This window comes from Miscanthus floridulus, chromosome 9, assembly GCF_019320115.1.
Source record: "Miscanthus floridulus cultivar M001 chromosome 9, ASM1932011v1, whole genome shotgun sequence".
Taxonomy (NCBI): Eukaryota; Viridiplantae; Streptophyta; class Magnoliopsida; order Poales; family Poaceae; genus Miscanthus; species Miscanthus floridulus.
The window spans coordinates 98607642-98625299 of record NC_089588.1 but is presented as its reverse complement, the minus strand read 5'-3'; positions in this window follow the sequence as shown (position 1 = coordinate 98625299).

Genomic DNA, 17658 nt, shown 5'->3' with positions numbered 1-17658 from the left:
GGTTCGGTTGAATTCTCTGCATCTCGATTTCTTTCCCTATTAGGGTTAGGGTTTGACTCATTGGAGTCACTATTCTTCTTCCCCAGCGAGTGCTTTGTTGGTTAGGGTTCGGCTTCGCGTGCCGAGACCCCTTTCTCTTCTCTTCTTAGATCCGAGTGGGCTCTGTTCTTTTCTTGCCGCATGCCAACAAAGACGGCGGTGCGTCACCTTTCCCCGCGCGGTGGCGGTGGTGACTGGTAGTTGAGTGACGCCCGCCACCCTCCCAGTCTCTTTTCTATTTTCTTTTACCTAGTTAGGGTTAGGGTTTCAATCCGAAACAGATCGAACCCTCTGATATTCTTCGATTTCTTTTCAATTCTCTACCCTATACTAGATCAACACACTGTTAACCTAGCTCTGGTACCATTGTTAGAGTCACAGTGCCTCTGAAACATAGATCATGGGGTAAACATCTTACTTAGATGGAGAAACTCATTCCTCTATTTCACCCTGGTGTAGTTGCGCCGCAGCTGCATGAATGTTGGTGTCGTGGGAGCTCGGCGCGGTGGAGTCCAGCGTAGCGGTGGCGATGCAGAGGCGACGATGACATGAGGTGCCGCTGTCCGGTGGTGACGGCGAAGTCAGTGGGTCTTCTCATCGCTGGCAGCACTCTCTTTAGATCGGATTAGGTTTAGCTATTGGTGGGTCACGGCAGCTCTGGTCAACCTCGTAGTTAGAGCCCTGATCCCCACCTCTCTTTATAGTGTTGTGTGATAGGGGCCCACCAACCATATTAGGGTTGGGCGCCCCTGATCAGACCAAAGATCCAAGGGCCCAATAGACCGTTGGGCCTATTGGTGGAGATTAACTAACAGAAACAGGGTAAAAACCCTGCCTTGTTGTTATACTAGGCCAACGACGATGGTGCATTTGACGTGATATCCCTGGCTAGAGGCATCGTTGTAGTTTTCAGCTCCTGCCACCGCAAACGCCATTCCGTGTAGGTCTCGAGGCAAAAGCCATTCCGAGCAGGTGTTGGGGAGAAAGCCATTCCGAGCCTGGTGATCCAATCGTCGATGGTGGCGTCCGTGGACGTCATTCCCCTTCTTGAAGGCATCGACACAGGCATGCCCGCTCCCCCTCTGCACCCACCATGTCCTTGTGCTCTCCCTGGTTGTTCCACCCCTGCTACTATTCGCCCCCAGCGTGTCCTTGTGTTCTCTCTGGTTGCTCTCCCTTCCATTCTTGTTATTGGTCTGACTACCCACCTACCCCCTGGTTTTTGCGCACACTGCTTGTCGGCAGGTGCTCGTCGAGTGCTTCATCTCATCATATGCTAGGCTGCGGGGACCTTGATCTCCTCTCTAGATCTCCTCGTTTCCTCCTTACGTTCCTCCCCCTTTGAGGCTTCCTTTGCCTCAAATGGCATTGGTGGACGTTGGCCGGAATTCAGATACTCTCATAGGCGATGCCACTCATAGTTGTCACTGGTTTTGTTTCCACTTGATTCCTTATAGCTTCTTAGTTGTCGTCTATCTGACCCGACTCTCTTACAACAGCTTGTGGTTAGAGTTCTTCAGAGTCTGTCTTTAGTGGGGGCACAGGTCGGGAACATGGTGCTCGCACTAGCTCTAGATGTAGGTTGAGCCTGTAGCTGTACCATGTTATGGTTGTTTGTTTTGTTTTTGCTGGTGTTGTATTCCTTCTCTCTTCCCCTATGTCATATACTTTTGTGACCTCTAAGCGTCGTCTCTTTAACAGGTGCATTGTACCCTTTCATCCACCGGCTTGCTGGGATTTGTGGAATGAAATCAGGTGGGGATCGGTTTGATCCCCTGTAGTTGACCTAAAAAAATTAGGCTCTCCACCAGATTCTTCCACTAGATCCAATTTTATTTCATCTGACTATTCTTGATTTCTCGTTTGCCAAAAATAAAATGTGTAGACAATATTATTTAGACAATGAATTTAGGAAAGACAGTTGGAGATCACAACTCTTAGATAGCGTCGAAGGCGAGTGTTGCCATTGGAGCTAGGGGCGGTGGCACCAGGCATATAACCTGCCTCTTCCATGAGCCTGAATCTCTAATCTGCGCTTGTAACATAGTGTGTAACTGGTTACATGGTGGGCAATTATATCATCATCCAAATTCACGAGAAGTTGGAGACCAAGTTTTTTTTAAGACACTTTAATGAAGCTTCACCAAATCTTAACCAAGGTTTTTTGAGCACCAATTAAGCAGATTCACCAAATCTATAGATCGATCTTGCCCTTTAATTAGATTTGGATTTGTTCCGTTCAATTTGGAGTTTGTGTAGCTAGAGTGTTTGGCTTAACATTGACGGGATAGAACTATTTTTCTTTTCTTTTTACTAGGTAGCGTGCCTGTGCGTTGCTATGGGACAACTAAACTTTTGTACTAAAACACACATGGATCACACGATAAGATAATAATATTATGAAATCAAATACCAACGTTAAAGTGATATTTAATCTAAAAAGCAAAGTTTGTGAAATTAACACAAACACGCAGAATGCGGTGTCGTAGGTTCACCAACTCTACTAGATAGACCTTTCCGTGCGTTGCAATGGAAACAAATAATGCCCTAATATTTTAAGCATGAACGTGTTGTATTGTAAAAAAACGATAACGCAAGCGTGGCGTTCGGAACGTCAATATTACAAATTGAATTTTGTGCATGGCTAAAATTTTCATTGATGGTTTGCAATCACCAATGTATGTATTTATAGTATTGTTGGTATATTCCTAATAGAAGCAAATAGAAAGAATGGAAATCGAAAGTAGGAAGCCAACACCCAAGATTAGTTATATGGTCTCACAACTTAAAAACTAACATAATATATTAGGCATGTTTGACATACTTAAAGAGTGATGTTTTTATGAGTGATGTGTCCAAATATTTTTAATACAATAGATACTCTTCTCTGTTAAATGAACTTAGTAGTTCTGTGCCAGTTAATATAGCTCGAAACAACCTAATGACACGTTTTTATGATTGGACGGAAAAGTATATTTTATACAAATAATTAAAAGAAAAATTGTCCATGGATCCTCATTCTTAATTCAGTAGCTAACTAGACATATATTGCAAAGTAAGATGTACTGACCCGACAATGACAAGCTGCCCTTCGACCAACTTGTCTAAAGTCAAGTGCTCAAAGTAACACAAATTACAGCAATGCAAACTGAAAATGCAAAGAGCTTGAGCACTGAAGAATGTGCATGGAAGTTCTCTAAAAAGGGTACCTAGTTGTTTCCTCCTCTTTGATTAGATGAATATGCTAATATTTTTCATGAATAATAACATCATACCTGCAAAAATAGTCTGTCAATGGGGTGACCAAGAGATCAGTCATTGATTTTTTTAAGGGAATAAAGGCCTACCAGTCAAAATCTTTGCAAAAATACAACCAATGCTCCACATATAAAATTATAGCAGGCAGCGATATCTAGCTCAAATTGCATATATTATATTGTTTAAAACTAAAAATTGGATATATATATATATATATATATATATATATATATATTAGAGAATAGAGAATGTACGAGCACCGCAAAAACTCGGATTGCATATATTACATTGTTTAAAACTAAAAACTGGATAAAAGATTTAAAACTAAAACATGGAAATTCAGACTACAAGATAACCCGGAGATAAACAGCACAACACTAAGAAAATAATGACGGTCTGAAGTTTCATGGACACAGATAAGAAAAACAGAGAATGTTCAATTCTGCACATTCAACATTGTAACTGATTTTTTTAAACTCGACATTGTAACTGAATTGAAGCCACATACTTGATAATACTGCATTGCTTCATATGTGTTCAGTTTTGAAACAAAATCAATATGTGCTATATTGCAAACTGACTATAAGCCTATATGTTTCTATCCAAAACCAGCACAGATTGGGGTTGAAAATCTAAAGCTTCCAGCTAAGTAGGAAATCAAGAAAATTAGCACACAAGTGGACCAGCAGAACTTGAATCATATGTATACTTTGCTTGAGTAGACCTTAATAAATTTCACATGGCTACCAATAATAACTCTGTAGACTAAACATTACATAATCCTAAGCTTAGGTTAGCATCTAATACCTTCAATTTTGGCATACACCGCCTTTAGTATGGACACTGGACCACATATAAACATAGAAAAATTATTGATATTATAAGAAAGGAGCATAACCATTTATCTCTTGGCAATTTCCAAGAGCAAATTCATACATGTCATCGCTGTCATAGCTAGAATAAAAAACCGATCCATCAGTGAGTGCCCCCTGCAGCATATCAAGCCTTTTAGCTAAATGAGAGAGAACAAAAAAGAGGAAAGCGATGATGCAGGTGAAGTATCAAGTAGTGCTTTAATCAAACATGAAAAGTCAAACAAGATACTGAATCTACAAAGATCGTAATGCCAAGCAGCTAGCACACTTCTTCTGCATAGCTATCTTAATTGGTTCGAGTTAAGGCATATCCATATATATGTAGCACCCATGAGAAAATCCCTTTCAGGCTACACCACTGAAAAATCAATGTGTAAAATGAAGCTCAAAAAGAAGATCAGACCTAAGAAATAATGTTAAATGAAAGAAAATTCAAGTATCCATGGTCTGTTTCAACAAATTAACATTTAGGAATTGTAGATAGGTATATATATCAGTTCAATTGACCTAAGTTAACAAGGATAATTTTCTATACGCCGTTTCCAGATCCCTAAAATGCCACTGAGAAATGCATGCTCATATCATGCCCTACCCCCTTAATCAACTTATTGTTGTTGTGTAAGCTGGGTCAGTTTGATAAATACTACTAAAAACCGCCGGTGACACTTGTAGGGTAGGAACAACACACAATAATATTTGCCCCTTTATGAATTCCATTTCAGTTAACTACAGCAGAACTTTCAAAAATTAAACACACAAAATTATTCATGCTTACAGTAGCACCACCGCACATTACAGAGGCAAAATTCAGTACAACAAATTGGAAGTGACATGTGAGCATCCTTTAAAATAGATATACTTAATAGTGTCATGTCAATACAATGTCAATGCATAGACTGCTGGATACAAAATTCAATAGAGTGCAAAGAATACTTCTGAATGAATATTCACCATCACAAACTGAGCCTCAAAATAATCTAATTTGCTAGGGACTGAACCACATGCATGTCAAAGCTAAATTTCCAGTGACTGAACAATGCGCATACAAGTAAATTCTTCAGGACGCCCCATTCATTCCTAAGCTAAAAGCAGGGGCAGTACTGATTTTTTGACTGGACAATGCGCATAAAAGTAAATTCTTCAGGAAGCCCCATTCATTCCTAAGCTGATAGCAGGGGCAGTACAAGTAAATTCTTGGTGCAGTGGCAGTGTGCCACCAAGGATAGCCAGTGGGGACATGAAGTGGTTGTCCATTTAGCGATCTAAACATGACAGTTTGATTTTGGAGAAAGGGTTCACTTCTATCTAGCATATTATTATCTATAAAATATTTGTCCAATGGAACTTACAGAAATGTCATGGACAGAGTGCTGGTTTTGGTGGCTTTGCCGCTGCTATGTCCAAGCTTCCAGTTTGGGTAATGAATGCTGTTCCTGCAAATACAATAGAAAATAGTCTTGATGTCATCTATGAGTGTTGTTTGATTGGAACATACACTTAATGGCAATGTTAATGAAACCTTTTTCTAGAAATAAATTGATACTTCATAACTATACAGTCAGATATACAAAACAACTCTACATGTTGCTTCTTAATATAGTTTCAGGTGCCTTCTCTACTTATCCATGAACATAACATCTGATACATGGTAATGGAATTTTCAGCACGCATTGCAGTAGCCGCCGAGAAAGATTTGGGGTCCAATGAACACGTCAGTACGTGAACCGACACCATGGGACGAGACCAGGGATCTACGCAGACAGAAGGGATCCTAGCTCCGCGGTGAGTGATCCGCGAGAAGGAGAGAAGGAATGCAGAGATCTCGGCGTGGGGGCGGGGTTATCTGATCTGGATAGCCAATTTATAAATACTTACAAATCGGTGACATTGAGGTCCTTAATTTATTTCCAAAGTGTTTTATCAAAATTAGATATGTCAGCTAGCTTAACTGCAATTGAGACACATTAATGTCAACCATTTGCACTAAATAGAGAAGAATCAGATAAGGGCATGATAGTTCCTAAAATTACGAGTAAGTAAAACTGGGACAGGAAAACTGATTCTTCAAACAGCTAGCAATTAGTCATCCATACAGTGAGAGAGCAGGACTTTGTTTCCAAGCCTAAATGACATAACGCAAGAGCCCAAGCCAACCAACCATACCAAGTGACACGAATGAGCTAAGTTTAGTGATGGATTTGGGTAACAATGAAAAAATATACAGGAGACTGACACATAGGATGTGATATTTCCATACAAAAACAGTAGGATTAGATGATAGAAATGAAGCAAACAACTAGAATGCAAAATCAATGTAAACTTGGTAACCTGTTTGTCAATATGTGGCGCTTTTTTTTCTTCATACATACCCCTCACCAGACTTATGTGGAATCGACACATCCAGACAAACCCTGCTGAACTAAACATATCCACGATCTTGTTCTCTGTAACCTGCAATTCACATACACACAATTGGCTTATCTGCTATGGAGAAAGAAAAAGAAATTGGAACAGTGACACTTAACCAAGCACTCTCTGTACTGTATATATATCTAAACTCAGAGACTCTGTAGCTTCTCATGTTGCACCCCTGAAACAAATTTTTGGAAACTACTAAAATTAATGCCCTGTATATTTAGAAAGTATTTTTTGCTTTCATATTGTTGTTACCACTGACATTACAAAATGCAGAAGGAATAACCAGGATACAAAGCAAAAGTCTCCAAAGGTGCAATCACTAGTAGAGAACAGACCTTTGATCCTCGGCCAAAATGGGCTCTAGTCCCGGAATTTTTTGCGCCCGGGACTAGAGATACCTTTAGTCCCGGTTAGTGGCTCCAACCGGGACTAAAGATCCCTGCCCAACGGCTACTGCGCCAGACAGAGGTGGCAGGGACCATTAGTCCCGGTTGGAGCCACCAACCGGGACTAAAGGTATACTTTTACTCCGGTCCCGGTTGGAGCCACCAACCAGGACTAAAGGTATACTTTTACTCCCGGTTGGTGGCTCCAACCGGGAGTAAAGGTCTACTCCCGGGCTGTGGCTGCGCCCGGGGTTGGAAAGTTACCTTTAGTCCTGGTTGGAGCCACCAACCAGGACTAAAGGTCCCTCCTTTATATCCCGGCCGTCTCCTTCCTCCCCGAGCCCGAGCTCAGCACATTTTGAAGCTCACTGCAGTAGTGTTCTTGCTTCCTCCCTCCCTCTATTGTTCCTCCATCCATTCTTCGATTCCTCCATCGATTTCTTTGATTTCTCTGTCGATTCTTCAGTTGTAAAGGTTACCAATCTCATACTCTCATTTTTCACCATTGTCTTATCTCATTTTGTTCACTATATATATATGGTTCTTTATTGTGGTTTTTTTCATTTGTAAGCAATTTGAGCTCAAAATCACTTCAAGCTTGCATATTTACATGAAAGAAGGTTAAAGTAGCTAGTTGAACTTGCGGACCGTGTTCATCTCGACGACCATGTTCTCTGCCGAGCGGTAACAGACGTCAAGAAGGAGCTTTGATTCTACGAGGGAGAGCGGCAATGGTCGTGGAAGACCGTGTTCCCTTCCTCGTAGAATCAGAGCTCTTCCTTGACCAAGTACGATGCCATCCGGTGGAGAAATGCTCACCGAGATGATCACGTAAGCAAGTTCAACTAGTACGGATGGATATTTATTCACATGTCCCGATATCGTCGCAGTAGTCTGTCAATCACCGTGCTTTTTATTTTAACTTTTTATGAAATGAAAAACTTAGAAAATAGTTAGAAAATTATAGAAAATCCGTACTAGTTGAACTTGCGGACCGTGTTCAGCTCGGCGAGCATGTTCTCTGTCGAGCGGTAACGGACATCAAGGAGGAGCTTTGATTCTACGAGGGAGAGCGACAACGGTCGTGGAAGACCGTGTTCCCTTCCTCGTAGAATCGGAGCTCTTCCTTGACCAAGTACGGTGCCGTCCGGTGGAGAAATGCTCGCCGAGATGATCACGTAAGCAAGTTCAACTAGTATAGATGGTTATTTATTCACATGTCCCGATATCGTCGCAGTAGTCTATCAATCACCGTACTTTTTATTTTAACTTTTTATGAAATGAAAAACTTAGAAAATAGTTTGAAAATTATAGAAAATCCGTACTAGTTGAACTTGCGGACCGTGTTCAGCTTGGCGAGCATGTTCTCTGTCGAGCGGTAACGGACATCAAGGAGGAGCTTTGATTCTACGAGGGAGAGCGACAACGGTCGTGGAAGACCGTGTTCCCTTCCTCGTAGAATCGGAGCTCTTCCTTGACCAAGTACGGTGCCGTCCGGTGGAGAAATGCTCGCCGAGATGATCACGTAAGCAAGTTCAACTAGTACGGATGGTTATTTATTCACATGTCCCGATATTGTCGTAGTAGTCTGTCAATCACCGTACTTTTTATTTTAACTTTTTATGAAATGAAAAACTTAGAAAATAGTTAGAAAATTATAGAAAATCCGTACTAGTTGAACTAGCGGACCGTGTTCATTTCGGCGAGCATGTTCTCTGCCGAGCGGTAACGGACGTCAATGAGGAGCTTTGATTATACGAGGGAGAGCGGCAACGGTCGTGGAAGACCGTGTTCCCTTCCTCATAGAATTGGAGCTCTTCCGTGGCCAAGTACGGTGCCGTCCGGTGGAGAAATGCTCGCCGAGATGATCACGTAAGCAAGGTCAACTAGTACGGATGATTATTTATTCACACATCCTGATATCGTCGCAGTAGTCTATCAATCACCGTACCCAAACGTAGTATATATATAAATATAAACGATAATCGATTGTTATGTGTGTACACTCCCATTCTTCTGTTAATTTGCGGAAATATCATGTGAATTACTTACATGCCGCAGTAAAAGACGAGAACACAATGACCATTAAAAATATCATTGTTTAGAGATATAGATAATTTTATAGTTTCTTAATTTTATTTGTTTATAAAATGAGAAATTTATAGTGTATTAAAAAATGAGTTTAGAGAGTAGATGGCAACTGCTTCCGAGTCCTCGGCCTCTCATGGGTTTCCAAAGCGACTTAGGCTGGGCCTCCCTCTCATTCCATGCGGCAAGTGTCGTGATGAGACGAAGATTGTGATGGAGTACCGAGTGAAGAAGGAGGGTCCCAACAAGGATCGTATCTTCTACACGTGTCCGGATCGCAATGTGAGTTATTTTATCGTATTTAATGATTATGGTTAGTTTATACCTATTTTCATGATGGTTGTGATTAAAGTTCTAATTTTTTGTTTTAATTTTAGTGGGATGGCAGTGGACGATGTTCAGGCTTCTACTGGGAGGAAGAGTATGTTGAACTCGTGCAAAAATATCTTGCACAACAGGCAGATACGGCGGATAATAAGGCAGTGATCTAGCCGAAGAAGCCCAAAGATGTTGCACAATCGGAGGATTTGTCTGTTTTAGTTGAGATTGGTCGTGAAATCCTTGTGCTCCTGAAATGTATTTTAGCTTTAGTTCTTTTAGTGGTAGTTGGGATTGTCTACATTATAGCGATGCTTTCATAAATTTGTACCTTTTGTGGTGGCACGCATGTTGTATAAATAATTAATTATGATCTAGGTTTTAATATGGTATTTATGTCATGTAATGCAGATGAGCTGGCATTGGATGGACAATGCTGATCGCCGCTCCCAAGAGTTCATTGACGGCATGCATTCTTTGTTACGTGCGGCCGAAGCAAACAAACGCGACGGTTTTATGTGCTGCCCATGTGCCATATGTAAGAATACGGTGGAATATCCTTGCTCAAAGACTCTTCATTCACACTTGTTCAAGTCGGGTTTCATGTCAAACTATATTTGTTGGACGAAGCACGGAGAAACCGGTGTTGTAATGGAAGAAGGTGAAGAAGAACAATGGGACGACAATGATATTATTCCCGATGGTGCGTGCTTCAATGATACTGCAATGGGAGAAGTTGAAGAAGAGGTAGCCGCAGAAGATGATCCGGCTGATGATCTTTGTCAGGTCATTTGTGACGCACAAAGAGAATGTGAAAGTGAAAAGGAGAAGATCAAGTTCGAGCGGATGCTAGAAGATCACAAGAAATTGTTGTACCCAACTTGTGATGCAGGGCAGAAAAAGTTGGGAACCACACTAGAATTGCTGCAATGGAAGGCAAAGAATGGCGTATCTGACAATGGATTTGTAGAGTTACTAAAAATCTAAAAGAAGATGCTTTCGAAGGACAATGAATTGCCCGCCACTACCTACGAAGCAAAATAAGTTGTCTGTCCTATGGGGCTAGAAATCGAGAAGATACATGCATGTCCTAATGACTGCATCCTGTACCATGGCAAAGCGTATGAGAAATTGGATGCATGCCCGGTATGCCATGCATCGCGGTATAAGATCAGGCGAGATGACCCTAGTGATGTTGAGGGCGAACGTCCGCGGAAGAAAATCCCTGCCAAGGTTATGTGGTATGCTCCTATAATACCACGCTTGAAACGTCTGTTCAGAAACAAAGAATATGCAAAATTGTTGCGATGGCACAAAGAAGACCGTAAGGTAGACAATATGTTGAGACACCCTGCTGATGGGTCCCAGTGGAGAGCAATCGACAGAGAATTCCCGGAGTTTGCAAATGACGCAAGAAACTTAAGGTTTGCTTTAAGTATAGATGGTATCAATCCTTTTGGAGAGCAGAACAGTAGTCATAGCACTTGGCCTGTTACTCTAAGTATCTACAACATTCCTCGGTTATGCATGAAGCGGAAGTTCATTATGATGCCTGTGCTCATCCAAGGCCCGAAGCAACCTGTCAATGACATCGATGTGTACCTAAGACCACTTATTGACAAACTTCTCATTTTGTGGAATAAAGAATGTGTACGTGTGTGGGATGAGTACAAACAGGAACACTTTGATCTGTGAGCATTGTTGTTCGTAACAATCAATGATTGGCCTGCTCTAAGTAATCTTTTAGGACAGTCAAACAAGGGATATAATGCATGCACACACTACTTCGGTGATATTAGAGGTGTATTCTTGAAAAAATGTCGAAAGGTCGTGTACCTTGGCCATCGTCGATTTCTTCCTGCAAATCACCCCGTAAGAAAGAAAGGCAAGTATTTTAAAGGAAAGGCAGACCACCTGACCAAGCCTCGCAACCGAACCAGTGAGGATGTACTCGATATGGTCAATGATGTGAAAGTCGTCTTTGGAAAAGGACATAGCAGCCAACCTATTCCGAACGACGCTAATGGTCACGCACCCATGTGGAAGAAGAAGTCCATATTTTGGGACCTACCCTATTGGCAAGTCCTAGAGGTCCATAGCTCGATCGACGTGATGCACCTGACGAAGAATCTTTGTGTGAACCTGCTAGGCTTTATGGGTGTGTATGGAAAGCCTAAGGACACATTTGAAGCACGACAGGACCTGCGTTGTTTGAGAGAAAGAGACAACCTGCATCCAGAGAAGACAGATGATGGACGACATTACTTACGTCCTGCCAGCTACACTCTAAGCAAAGAGGAGAAGGAAATCATGTTTGAATGCTTAAACAACATCAAGGTACCATCTAGATTCTCCTCGAATATAAAGGGTATTATAAATGTGCCAGAGAAGAAATTCTGTAACTTAAAGTCCCATGACTGTCACGTTCTCATGACGCAATTACTTCCAGTTGCATTAAGAGGAATTCTACCTCAAAATGTACGTCTAGCCACCGTGAAGCTATGTGCATTCCTCAATGCAATTTCTCAGAAGGCAATTGATCCAACTGATCTAGCTAAACTACAGAATGATGTGGTTCAATGTCTCGTCAGCTTTGAGTTGGTGTTCCCTCCTTCCTTCTTTGATATCATGACACACCTCCTAGTTCACCTAGTCAAGGAGATTTTCATTCTCGGTCCTGTGTTCCTACACAACATGTTCCCCTTAGAGAGATTCATGGGAGTCCTGAAGAAATATATTCACAACCGTGCTCGCCCAGAAGGAAGCATCGCTTAGGGCTATGGAACAGAAGAGGTCATTGAGTTCTATGTTTACTTTATTCTCGACCTTGACTCGATTGGTGTTCCTGAATCGAGACATGAGGGGAGACTAAGCAGAAAGGGGACACTAGGGAGGAAAACATATATTGGTACGGATGATGATTATTTCAATAAAGCGCACTACACAGTTCTACAGAACTCCTCTTTGGTAGATCCGTATATTGAGACACACGAGGATCTCTTATGATCCGAGTTTCCAGGGAAGACTGAAGCTTGGATTACGCGTAAGCACATGGAAACTTTCGGCGGTTGGTTGCGAAAAAAATGTCAAGGTGATGAGAGCATCCATGAGCAACTGTATTTATTGGCTATGCAACCATCATGGCATATCATCACATACAAAGAGTACGAGATAAATGGGAACATATTCTACACAGTAGCCCAAGATAAAAGGAGTACCAACCAAAACAGTGGTGTCCGCATAGATGCCACAGACCCGAATGGGAATAAACAGACATATTATGGACGCATAGATGAAATATGGGAACTAGAATATGCACCTACTTTGAAGATCCCATTGTTCAAGTGCCAATGGGTCAAGGTGACCGGAGGCGGGGTAACAGTAGACAACGAGTATGGAATGACAACAGTAGACCTTAGTAATATTGGGTACAAAGACGAACCATTCGTCCTTGCCAAGGATGTGAATCAGGTGTTCTATGTCAATGATATGTCTACCAAACCAAAAAGAGGGAAAAACGATAATGACTCAACCAAAGAGCCAAAGCGCCACATAGTTCTTACAGGGAAAAGAGTCATCGTGGGAATTGAGGACAAGTCGGACATGTCAGAAGATTATGAAAAGGATGACCGAATTCTGCCATTCAAAGTGAACAAAGACCCTAGCATCTTGGTAAATGATGAGGACACTCCATGGTTACGACGCGATCATAACCAAGGGACATACGTAAAGAAGAAGTTCACTGCTGTGCCCACTTGATGATATAGTGATTTAATGTAGTGTGTGTTTGAGATATTATGTAATAATTGTGAATTCAGATGTTTATTATGTCATATTTCAAATTAAATCAATGTTTGATTTGGTGGGATTTCTCTCTCAAAAAGGTAAATTAGGATATTGTGTGATGAAAAATTAAAATATTAACGTTAAAATGATGTGAAAACAAATTTCCTGTCCAAAACCAATAGTTTTAATAATTTAATTAAACACTACATTTTTGCATTAACGAAATAATAAATATTAGTTACATTATGTTTTATAATTGTAACAAAAAATAAAAAAAGTTAGGTTATAGATTTTTCCTATGTGCAATAAAGAAAAAGAAAATCCATATTTTTAACAAAATAATTTTATGCCTTTTATTTAATTTACTATGTATTTAACAAAAACTATTGCATTTCTATTGTATTTAACAAGACTATTGCTTAAAACACGCGGGAAACGAAACTGCAGCCCACCTTTACTCCCGGGTTGGAAGCCCACTCGGGAGTAAAGGTGGCCTGCAGTTTCGTGGCCCGCCAAAAAAACCTTTACTCCCGGTGCTTATTACCAACCGAGAGTAAAGGTAAACCTTTACTCCCGGTGCGTGTTACCAACCGGGAGTAAAGGTATACCTTACTCCCGGTTGGTAACACGCACCGGGAGTAAAGGACCTTTACTCTCGGTGGGGGGATGGCACCGGGAGTAAAGGGATATGGCACATATATAGCACTGCCATCTTCTTCCTTGCGTTCTTCGCCGATTCCTCTCCCCCTGCGCCCACGCCACTCGGCCCGCCACACCGAGGACGTCGCGCCGCCACCTCGCCCGACGTCGATCGTCGCCACCGCCTCGCGCGCGTCCGCGGTCCCCACGCCACCCTGCGCGCTGATGACCTCGCGGCGCCAGCTGCTGCCCGGCCGCCCTGGCCAGACGCAAGGCGCGCGCCACACCGCCGGTACTCTCGCCGCCCCGGCCAGACGCGCGCGCGGCCACACCGCGCCGGTACCCTCGCCCCGGCCAGACGCGCGGCCACAGCGCCGGCCGCCCCGAGGTACGCTAGCTGTGCTTGCTCCGATCCTATTCCATCGATCTCCATGCATGAAACACTACGTACATATGTTTTAGGCAATGATCATGGTAACCGTACGTACATGTTGTTCACGTTTTCTTTTATTCCTACGTGCATGCTTTGATACAGTAGCGAAACTTTGTTGGTTGTCACTTGCATACGTACGTACATCAATAAATGTGTGTATCGATCACAAACCCAAACGTATACTTAGCTAATTTTCATGGCACGTCGCACACGGCGTTCAGACGGGAATCATTCTCTGTCGCGCTAACTATTATAAGAAAGAAAGCGCCAAAGGAACAGATCGAAAAAAATTCCAGTGTATACGCGCCATCTATAAGCGCCATGTTTTTCTATGTATAAGCGCCATGCGTTTCTACATATACGGCGGAGCACCGCCGCCCTGTTCGCCCTAGGGTTTATACGGCGGAGCACCGCCGCCCTCGTTCGCCCTAGGGTTTAGGGTTTATACGGTAGAGCACCGCCGCCCTCGTTCGCCCTAGGGTTTAGGGTTACGCCGCCCTCGTTCGATCATTTTTGGTGGGTGAAGGTTGGTTTGCAGGTGGTTGTGGATGATATAGCTGAGTCTATGAAGGGTGTAGCAGATGAAGTGGTTGAGAGTGTGCTTGAAAATATAGTTATGGAGATGGCGAGGGATATGGCATGCGAGGTGTGTTTTGAAGAGGATGCTCCCGATGTTTGGGAGTTCCAACGCCAAGGGTCGACTTGATGTCTATTTTTTTTATCGATGTAACGTGTGTTGTTGTATTTGTTGTAAATTTGGCGTGTTGTTGTGAACCTCTTCGAGGGTTCCAATCATTGTAAACATTATTTGGAGCTGTTTACTTGACGAGTCAGGATGCAGTGCGATTTTGTTGTCACTTTGGTTTGCAGCAACGCCCCCCTTTTCTTTTAGGCGAGGCTCATCGTTTATTGTTCTCAGAAACTTGACGCGCAACGATGCCCCTTTCTCAGAACTGTAGCGCTACTGTAGCACGGAGCCGGAGGAGCCCGAAATCGTGGCTTCTCCGGCTTCTCCTTTTCTCAGTTCATTTTCTGCCTCGATTTCTGAAATGGCTCCTGCTACAGTGTCGCTACAGTGTTGCCAAAGAGGGCCTTAATCTTATCAGGGTTTACGATAGCTGTTTGTTACTTTTACTCATTTATGTCATAAATTGTTGACAGCTAGTGGAAAGGTATTCGTTTATGAAGGTAACTTGATTTCCAAATTGTTTGCAGACCTCCTGCATGTTTTTTCATACCTACCGAAGGATCTCAACTTCATTCAGCATACTAGCTATATTGGTTGGAAGGAGTAAGGGCACTTTATCATTTTTGGTTCTAGTCTCTCTCTCAATTTAGGGCTGGAAGTTATTTACATTGTCTGTCTGTCTCTGCATCCAGGGAAAGACAAATAAGGCCAATCATCGTTGATCCTGGTCTATATCTCTCATCCGGGAATGACATTTTTTATGCCACCCAAAAGCGTGATCTGCCAAATGCTTATAAACTGTTTACAGGTGAGGGAGTACTGTCTTTAATCTATCACTACCGCATGACTCACACAGTTGACCAAGAACAGTGGTGACACGGTCCAATTATTCTGTTGTTGATGCCTGTTATATGATTACCAGAGCAAAGCATGCTTTTGTGAAAAACTACCTCTGTTGTGACCCAAAAAATGATTGCACTCACTTTTTTGAAACTTAGCCACAAATATACAAAAGGGATATTTAGATTTATAATCTGGAAATTCCATCATTAGATTTTTCACCAAGTAATGCCCGAGGTTTGTATCGTCCAAATTGGTAATTAAGTGAAGATATTTTGGGGTGGGCATGTGTTTGTTACCAGTTAACTTTCTTACGTTGATTATCATTCCTTTACCCAGGTGTGCATTTGTGCTACTGAACAGGGGAGGGGTGGTGATAGCAAAAACTGTAGTGATAATGACTCCCACAAGCAAACTGAAAACATTTTCTCTGGAGGGTACTTAGATGAAGCTGATGATAGTTTTCCCTGCCTCACTCGGAGACATTGACATATTGCTTCTTTATTTCAATTTGCTTGTCCTCGTTGTATTTTAAGCTTATCTGTTGATCAAATTTAGGATCTCTGTTATCTAGTATTTTTTGGACACTGCAACTATTCTTGTTTAAATCTGTGCCTGATTACTTAATTAGCAAAGTAATGGTGAATGACTCAAATCGATTTGCATATCTGGTCGAATTTGAATTGTAAATTTGAATTTTTTTAGCCGAAAAATGTATTGTAGGGGCGGTTGGTACTGTAGCCGTCTCTACAAATCGATTTGTAGGGGCGGCTACAGTACCAACCGCCCCTACAAATCAATTTGTAGAGACGGTATGGTAGGGGCGGCTGGCTGAGCCGCCTCTACAAACGATCTGCAGCCGCCCCTACAAAGCGTTTTTCACATAGTGCGCCGCTGCCGCTATGCCCTTGAGGTCGTGACTCGCGACCAGGTCGCTGAAGCCACCACATCACTTGTCTGTCCAAATCCAGCACCCAATTTCTCCATTAGCAGCAGCATTAAGCACCAAATTCATCTCCCAGGCAGCACACAAATTCCCTCCACCATTGAAGCCTCTAGACATAGTGCTTAACTAGATCGTTCTGTCTTTCAACTGCTCAAGACCCAAGTGAAGGCTAAGAAGCCCCATGGTTGAAGGTAATATGGGTAAGTTTGAAAGTCATATTAGTTTATTCTAATCCAGAGGAGAATTCTTAATTGAACGCATGTGTACTTTTGAGGAGTAAAAAAATATTGATGCAACTCCTGATCTATTGCTGAGTTTGGCATTGCTCAAGGATGAGCAAAGGTTAAGTGTGAGGGAGCTTGTTGACTGTCGTTAACATCAATCATAAACCGTCAACATAATCTGCATATATACTTAATTTCATCACCAAACATAAGTTTAGGAGTTTAAATTAATAAATTCTATGAGTTTTGATGAATCTGTGAACGCAGGAGGATTTAATAAGAAAACTATCAAGGAGAACCTATTCATTAAAGAAAATCACGTTTATCCACGACGATACCGACTTGGGAAGACTCTAGAACACTCTAGAAGACTCTTCACCGAAGATCAAGCCAAGGGGATGCCAACTAGGGCTAGCTAGCCCCACCTGCAGGCTGGCCGGCCTAGTGGGTCCACCTGTCGGTCTCTCCTTCGTACATCCATTTCCCACCGCCTTAAAGATCAAATCTACGTCGTTACTTCAAGTCGATTTGATCCGAGGGCTCAGAATTGATGGTTCCCCCCTATATATAGCAGCCCCTACCCCTCTCCCTAAGGCCATCCTAAAACCCTAATTCATATCCTTATCTCAGGATCAGGGCATCGCATTCAAGAGAGATTAGTCCTCTAGTTAGGATCTATTCTTTGTACACAATAGAGAGAGAGAGAGAGAGTAAGGGAAG